This window comes from Pollicipes pollicipes, unplaced genomic scaffold, assembly GCF_011947565.3.
Source record: "Pollicipes pollicipes isolate AB1234 unplaced genomic scaffold, Ppol_2.1 Scaffold_4002;HRSCAF=4701_pilon_pilon_pilon, whole genome shotgun sequence".
Classification (NCBI taxonomy): domain Eukaryota; kingdom Metazoa; phylum Arthropoda; class Thecostraca; order Pollicipedomorpha; family Pollicipedidae; genus Pollicipes; species Pollicipes pollicipes.
Genome location: NW_023596420.1, coordinates 22,014,964 through 22,023,905, shown reverse-complemented (window position 1 = coordinate 22,023,905; position 8,942 = coordinate 22,014,964). Strand labels below are relative to the sequence as shown.

Here is an 8,942-nt window from a genome sequence, read left to right as displayed (position 1 = left end):
TGGACCGGGCCGTGCGCTCGCAGCCGGAAGCCCGGTCCGCGGCCCGGCAGTGCTCCCCGCGGCGGTGGCGGCTCCTCGGCCGACAATCACTCAGAATCAAACCATTACGGGCATTACGCGCGCTGTCGATCAGGCGGCAATTGCGGCCGCTCGGAGATGCTCGGCACGTCGGCCGGTCGGGCCGCGTCAGGTCGCCGCGACCCCCGGCAGGGGCGGGGCGGGCCGCGGCGCGCCCCCGCGTCCGCCGATCAGCGCGCAGCCGCGCTGCCCGAGGAGCGGCCGCAGCCCGCGCGGGGCGCTCAGTTCCGACCCGGTGCCCGCCCGACCCGCCGCCATGGCCGCGCTGGCCCTGCTGATTGCCGGCCTCTGCTGCCTGACACGTGAGTACCAGTTTCCGGTGCCGATGCTCGGCCGGTTCCGGGGATGGCGCAGCACGCGGGACAGATTGTGCGAGTCGCGCAACAGCTTACCTGGAAAATTGTGTTTGCTTTAATGGAAATGCAGTTGAATACTCACCAAACAAGGCAACAGACGGATAGGCGTCCTGGAAAATGTTATGCGGCACAACAATGAACGGGACCAATGCCAGTTTTCCGCACGCCTGGTGCCGCGCCCGCCCTCGCCACGACGTCGCCAGCGGCGGCAGCGCGCGACCTCGGTGACGAGTCAGTATCAGCGGCCGCACCGACCGCCCGGGCGCAGCGGCGACAAACGGCTTAACTGACGCGAAGGACAAAGCATTGCGTGCCACCGGCGCATATGCACTGGTCGCGAACTTGTCAGTAATCTGCCGTCAAACTGGGCCCCGCCCGCCAGCTGCACCGCTCGGGGCCCATCGGTAATAACCGGGGACGGGGCCGGGTTGACTGCGGCCGAGCTCAGCGCCTGGAGTCTAGAACACTGCCTATGATTGACGATCATGATAGGTATCATGCTGTTTGAATGCACGACACTGGCTTGGCTTCGATCATAAAGGTATCATGCCCTTTGAATACAAGACGCTGCTTTGGTTTGTCTTTGTAAGTAAGCGATTACGCTGTTGCGGTATTTCACTTCAGGCTGATAGCAGCATTTCGTTGCAACATGCCCAAAACGCCAACGTCTCGTCTGTGTCTGTGGTCTTTTGTTCAAAGAATGCATATAGAGGTACCGGTGCAGCTATTGTCACGTGGATCGTCTGGAGCCGCCAGGGGTAACATTCCTGAAATCGCACTCGCGCATTGATATCTCTTCTCAGTCACCTGCCTCCGACGAGCGTTCACAGAGACTGTGACCAGTAAAATTCTCACATAAACATTCGAAGCTTGTGCGAGTCATGATCGTCTGGGCATCACATGCGCTCAGAGATAGCGATCAAACATTAAGCACCCTACACTTTATGCCTTTGCTGTAAACTGTGCTCATACAATTGCCAGGAGGCGAAGTTTTAAATCAGCAATCACCGCTGGTTCCGGCCGGACCGGGTCCGCTCACAGAATCATCCCCTCTCGCTGCGGCAAGAGTCGCTCAGCTGGTGTGCTGGCCCATCAGGCCAGAAAACAGGATCAAATAGCACACTTTGGTGCCCGCATGCAACGCACACGTTGGCACTGAGACATCGCCATCGTGTCACGCTGTTCAGAGGAATTAACCGGACAAGCTCGCACGGTGATAGCTGGCATCAGGTCCTTTGCTGCTCAACGGCGATTAAATGGCAATTGCGCTCAACGGGCGCAATCGAGCACGCTGGTACTGTGATGCGCGGCATGGGATGTTATGTTTCTCAACGGGCACACTGGTGCCGTGGGGTCTGCCGTTGCTGTTAAGCTGCACTCAGTGACCATTTTAGATACTGGCGTACAGTGATGCTCGACATTGGATACCGTGATACCCGCCGATGTGTGATCGGGCACGCTGCTACCGTGACGTCCGACATCAAATGTTGTGCGCATCTAATATTTTCGAGTCTTGTATTGTGCTTTAGCAGAATCGGACAGCTAGCGCCTTGTTCACAAACACATGAGGGGTACTGCTCAAGAAGCGTAGCCGAAAGCGTTGGTTCCACGATGCACGGCATCTATGATTACATAGTCTCCATGTAATAACCATCATTTTAAAACAGACAGTTTTTCCCAGTGGTGTTTCACTGTTGAGCTAACAAATGCGCCCATTTCCAAGTGGTCGGAGGCTTTTGGTGCCCATATTTATATATGTAAGCCTGCAATCCTTCAGATGTGAAGTCGTGAATCTAACATGGCTTTGTAATACCCAATGCGCATGATCATGAATCTGGAACCATCATGCAAAAGTACATCAGCCACCTTATTACCTAAAAGCCTGTTGTTTATGTGCTCATTGAATCATTAGCATGAATGGGTACCCATAGCATGCATCTAGGTGTTGGAGGTGTATCTGCAGTGATGGAGGCGCACTGACTAGTTAGCTTATTTGAGCGACCTGTATATTTGCGTTGGAAAAGAATGCAAAGCCGGGTTTTCATGTTAATTTTTCAAGGTCTAGGAAAGCATTGATTCGTCGTATTATAGACACTGCAATATACAAGCTCTGGTTTGTTGGTCGTGAATACGGTGTTATGATACCGTTCGTTGCGCCCGGCACATGCATGACGCCTTTGCAACGCACGTACCGGGATCTGATTTCGCTGTCTTCGCTCCCTTGAGGACTTTGAACAGGCTGCTTTAAACTATATTTCACTTTTTCCAGGAAAAAAAACAAATGACACTACCATAGCTATGGCTCATCCGAAACAGTTGAGGACTATTCAAGTCGCCTTGCGACGCCCCCTTTTTCATCCGGTAATTCATCCTCTCCGAGGTATTCGTACCGAGGAAACAGTCGCGTCATCACAGTCACTCCGGCAGCAGGCATCCTCATCTCGTAAAAGAGGCAACCAAATGTACACAGTAACATAGCAATTCTTCGTACAACAGAATTTACTTCAGCCATTGTACTGATGGAATGTGCAGGACCACCACAATGCTGAGGTACGCAGCTTTCCCCGCGCCCACGATCCGTACAACGATGCGGACACGCAGAAGGCGTGCCAGCAGTTGGCGTGCGCAGCCCCGCTCCATTCATATTGTTGGAGCTCCGCATCCCCTCGCGGCAGTATTGTCCGGACCGGCTTTGAGCAGCGGAGCTGGACACAGCTGGTGGCCGTCTCATCTGGTGGCGGGTCAGGGCGAGCGTCGGCCGCTCCAGCTCGCGCCGCCCCGCCGCCGGCCGGCGGGTCTCTCCGGTCCGGTTCTGATTGTTTCTGACGAGTGGACCGGCCTGTATGCTGGCGGCGTGCGGCGGCGCCCGGCTGATTACGTCCCTCGCAGACACTAACAGGAGCTGATGACGGCCACGACACGCACAAACAGCGACTCAGCTCAGCACCGGCGGCACAGCTGGAGGCATAGCTCGGCACCACCGACACAAGCAACGACCAGACTTAGCACCGCTGGCTCAGACAGGAAGTCATCTTAGCACCGCCTAAGCAAGTGACGACCCGAATTAGCACCAACATCTAAAACAGCGGCCCGACTCAGCACCATCGACTCATACATCAACTCGATTCAGCACTATCGGCACAAACAGTGGGTTGGCTTACCACCAAAGTCAACAGCGAACCTGCTCATCATCACTAGAACAAGAAGGAACTCGGCGCGAAGACCGTCGACTCAAACAGCGAACCAGACCAGAACCACGAGAATAAGCTGTCATCCAGCTCAACACTACCGACTCAGACCTCAGCCCAGATCCACACCACCTACATAAACATGGACTCAGCCAGCAGCGCTGGCACAAGCAGCGACCCAGCTCAATGTCACCAGAGTAAACAGCGACCCATCTCGGCATGGTTCACACAGGCAGCAGCAGTGACAGCGACGTGCCTCTCAGCACTGTCCACGCAAATAGTGACCAAGCTCAACACTGCCTACGCAAGCAGCAGTAAAATTCAGCATCGCTGATGCAAACAGCAACTCGACTCAGTGCCATCAGTACGAACAGTGGCTCGGCTCAGTACCATCGGAACGAACAGCGACTAGACTCAGCACCATCGGCATGAACAGTGACTCGACTCAGCACCGTCGGCACGAACAGCGACTAGACTCAGCACTGTTAGCACAAACAGCCACCCGGCTCAACAACGGCGACAAAAGCAGTGGCCTGGCTTGGCTCAGGACCGCGGGCATAGCTGAGGGTGGGCTGAGCCTACCACAACAAAAGGCTGCACAGTTCATACCAACATTGCCGGCACAAAAAAAAAACATTTCAGTTCAGGTCACATGGTACACGAACAACGACTTTCTCAAGTTGCGTGACTGGTGTGGGAAAACAAAGGTACGGGGTTCGATTCCGCGAGGTGCCCGCTCTTCTTGCCAGAGTGAGAGGCAGGCGACGCCATGTAGCCTCAGCAGCTGAGTGCGTCGCAAAGCCGCAATGACAGCAAGCTGCGTGAGAGAAAACTGAACACAGATCATCAGTATGGGGTCAAGAAGAGCGCTCGTGCGAAATGGCATGCATCGTCTTTAACCCACGCAAGTTCTGCCTGTCACTGTAGCACTGGAGCACTGTCTGTCGAATCCGAAACGTAGCTTCAAACAAAGCTGTAAAATATTCCGGTAGCCTGTGAACCCTAACTCGTCTCCATCTATTGGATCTGGCCATCGCCGAACTTAGCAGGATATCGCGGCGATGTAATGGTCGGAGTCGTGATGTAGCCGAGATCGCAGCTCCCAACACTCGCACGCCCGCACTAACCGATGCTAATGATCGGCCCACAGCTGACATGGATAGTTGGACAGTTGGACAGTAAATGAACTAACTGTTCGTTCTCGGGTTCAAGACGGCATCAGGTCTGAGCCCACCCCTCCCGATTACAAATGCTACCGGCGTAACGCGGTCCAGCCAACTTCCTGGCCGAAGTTCTTCGACCTGGCGGGCCCGTCTGCATTCTGGCGCACGCCACGGGCCGAGGTCGCCCCCGCTGACATCTACCTCACTAACGAACTCCCGCGGGCGACGGAGCTGGCCGGTGACACGCCTCCCATGGCATGTGCCGGCGCCGGCCGCCGTGATGTTAACGAGTTTGCCTTTAAAGTTTCACCGACAAAGCCGGGCAAGTTAGCTCTGCTGCTGACGTCCGGCGGTGCGGCGCCTTTCCGGCGCCAGTCATCGTCGCCGACTCCGGCCGGAACGTCCTCCCCTTCCCGACTCTCCCGGGCTCGGCGGGGAGGGGGGCGCAACAGGCGCCGGTGTTGACAGTCTCTGTCGTGTGGAGCGGCACTTGGCGACGGGCCTGCAGCGGTAATTAGCGGGGCCACACCGGCGCGATCCCGGTGCCGTCAGGGGGTGCCGCTGGACCGCCGTATGGCCGCGAGGCCAGCTGATCGCTTGGGGTAATTCCCAGACTTCGAACGAGGAAAATGTCGGCTGTCGTTTTGACCGCTGCTGAGCGACAGAATCCCGCGGATCTGTCGGACAGCTCGGTCACAGATGGGTGGTCTGATGTGAGTTAACCATGAAAGCACCTCGTGTCTGCAAGAGCTTATAGCTTAGTCGGAGAGCGTTTATTAGATTCGCCACTACCCTTTGATGCCATTTTCTGAGTAGGTATTTCTGGTCTCACCGAAATCGTGGCTGGTCAGGATTCTACCAGAACCTATAGCACACCCAAATAGGGAATCGAGACAGACATGTTCCATGCCGGTGGGCTCTCAGACGAAGCGTCAAGACCTCTCTCCGTCCTGACTGTTGGAGCGCCATGCGGCAGGGACCTGGGCCGATGCTCGGGGTTGAGACTGAGGCATTAACCCAAGTAACAAACAAATTGTAGCTGCATGCTAGTCTTTACATTCACTTAATATGATACATGAATGCACAACACACGTCATCCACTAAAACTATGTTATCATTATCATCATCAACAACTATCCCAAACGTTCACTGAGGTTGCAAGGTCCTGTGTCTTGACATTTCAGAAAAGTTTATTCAGGGTGGTGACAGAGGACGCTGTCTTGTAAACCACCGCATTTGTTTACCTGATGGTTTCAAAATTGTGATTGGAAATTTCGCTCATGTGAAGACGTGGCAACTGACACCTTGGTACCGTCCACCAAATATTGTTAAGATGAAACAGCCGAAGCATGGCACCCGAGTTGTTTGCCCCGGACGCGAACGTGACTTCATATCGCCATCCCACCTTAACGGCCTGCTCCACCTTTGTGTGGCAGCTTCGCTATCCTACCTAAACAGCATGCTCCATCTTTGTGTGGCAGCCTCGCAGCACACCTAAACAGCCTGCTTCAGCTTTATGTGGCAGCCCCGCCATCCCACCTTAACAGCCTGCTCCAGTTTTGTGTGGCAGCCTCGTAGCACACCTAAACAGCCTGCTCCAGCTTTGTGTGATAGCCTCGTCATCCCACCTAAACAGTCTGCTCCAGCTTTACATGACAGACTCATCATCTCACCTAAGCAGCCTGCTTCAGCTTTGTGTGGCAGCCTCTCTATCCCACCTGAACAGCCTGCTCCAGCTTTGTGTGGCAGCCTCGCTGTCCTACCTTAACATCCTGCTCCAGCTTTGAGTAGCAGCTTCGGCATCCCACCTCAACAGCCTGTTCTCTAGCTTTGTGCGGTGGCCTCGCCATCCCACCTCAAAAGCCTGTTCTAGCTGTGTGTGGTAGCTTCGCTCTTCCACTTAAACAGCGTGCTTCCACTTTTGTATGTCAGCTTAGTCATCCCAACTAAAGAGCCTGCTCCAGCTTTGTGTGGCACCCCGTCATCCCGCCCGAACAGCCTGCTCTAGCTTTGTGTCGCAGCCTCTCAACACACCTGCCGTCCGTTGCAGTCCGGTGCTCAGCCATGGCCGGCTAGACGACCTCAGTCCCGCCCCCGGGCGACGGCCGGCCGAGTCCTGCGGTCCGTAGCCGCGTCCCTTCCGGCGCCCGTCAACTTCATCATTCCATCAATTCATGATAGCCGGGACTGCCGTCCGGCGGCGGGACGGCCTGCGAGACGGCCGGCTCACCAACTTGGCGCCAGTTACTCATTTTATTCCGGGTCCCCAGGGCGCGGCGCGGCGCGGTCGCAGCCGGCACCATGAAGTGGCACTCGAGCGCGCGCGGAGGAGGGCCCGCCTTTAGATACGGCTGCGGCGCGGTCGCCTCCGTCGCCGACCGATCAATGAGAATCGGGGTGGGGGGGGGGGGGGGGGGAATGGGCCCAGAAAGATAACAGACTGCACGGCGATATCACCGTCAAGGTGCACTCATCGCTGTCGCTCAGGCATTTGTTGGCATTCATTTCAGTACGAAAGGTGGCGGCTCAACGGCGCGACACTCAGCAAGTTGTCAAAGTCCCGTGAAGAAAGGTCTCGCTGGTATTGGATGCACGCGCACGTATTTTAGTTATCCTAAGCGTTCCGAGGAGTAGACATTTACCTGAAGTGTGCTTAGGTGCGGTAATAGCACTTTGCAGAGTGTGGTTCGCAGTGCGAGAAGTGTTTTCATTGCAAATTGCGTTAAACATCAATGTTCAACGTCATGGGTGTTTACACGGGTTGCCAATTTTCTTGTCGAAACTTACCTGTGCCGTGAATACGTGACTGTCTCTCACATTGAAACCGAGAGGACAATTTTCTTAATTGTTCCTTTTTCTTCAAAAGCTCAAATATTTTTCTGTACCTTAAATGAAGACTGGGCATTGTCCATAATTGTAGCAAATATAATTGCGTAACGACATTTGATCTAATTTTGCCAATTTGCACCTAGATATGATTCAGTTGAATTTGTGTCCAAACTTGTTTGGCAGGTGTTCGGGAAAAATCAATTTGTCCACCCCCCGAACGTTTTCCAGAATAACTTATCAAGTGTAGCAGCGCCAAACTTTGTTCATCTATAGACAATCGAACAGCCAATCATTTGATATAAAACAATCAGATGTACCTTGTAAGGTCAAGGAACTATGGCAGCTCAAAGTCGAGCTGACTGTGAGCGAAGACAATTTTTAGGAAATCGTTCGATCTGATGCGCCAACGGGCTGTGAGACGATGCCATACATAATTGAAATGGTTTCTTAGACAATAGAAAACTTGCATTTATTTAGGATTACGACTAACTGCATTGGCCAGTGATCAGTTACGAAGGTCAGGCCAATGTCAAAATCAAACGGTTTTTTTACCAGAGGACTTCTCTTATGGGGTAAGGTTTTGACGCTCATTTTAAATCCATTAATAGCAAAGATGTCAAACATCTTACTTAGACTTCATGAAGTCCAGAGGAGGTCACTAACCTAATATGATCTGATGAGCCTTTGGTTTTGAGAAACACACTGCTTAGCGTTGGCTGTGACTCTGATTTATGAAAGGCCGCTTTCACCTTGACCTTCTGTAGGTCAAATATGGTCACTGACTTGCTCTGAGCACCGCCTAAATTTTGGTCAGAAGGGACATCTCAGTTAATTTTGGTTGCATGAGGAGGTGTGAGGGTACTTCGGACACCTATCTGAAGTTATTCATTGGCTGACCTTGTCTGACCTGAAGCGCGCGACCTAGTAAACTCAAATTTGTAAAAGAGGCGATTTCACATGCGTGTCTCCCTATTTTGTAAAATTGCAATCTCTACCTCCCTAAGTTTTTGAGATCTCAGGGGGTTGATTCGATCCCCCCATCCGAGCGCGTCGTATTCAACCGGCCACCCAGGCACGTGTTAAATGGCTGAAAGCTTATTGTGACGCGCGTTAGTCAAATGCATCATCTACATCCTCACGAGTCATTGAGTCTACAGTAGACTAAGGCTCGGACGCACGAGAGAGATTTCATGATGCCGTTAGCAGCGCAACTTGCCCAGGTCATTAATGCGGTGGATTGAAGTTTCAGCTTTGATATACTTCAAAATTATTGTAGGATTGACCACCGGGGGATGCCAGAGCTGAAAGCACTAGATTCTGCGATAATT

General features: G+C 53.4%; 1 protein-coding gene across 1 annotated transcript in view; it reads left to right on the top strand.

The window, feature by feature from the left end:
* Positions 1–318: 318 nt before the first annotated feature.
* Positions 319–8,942, top strand: part of LOC119093068 (endothelial cell-selective adhesion molecule) — a gene marked incomplete at its 3' end in the record, with an annotated part of 47,688 nt that continues 39,064 nt past the window's right edge. Inside the window, 1 exon segment of the mRNA XM_037215957.1 lies at positions 319–380.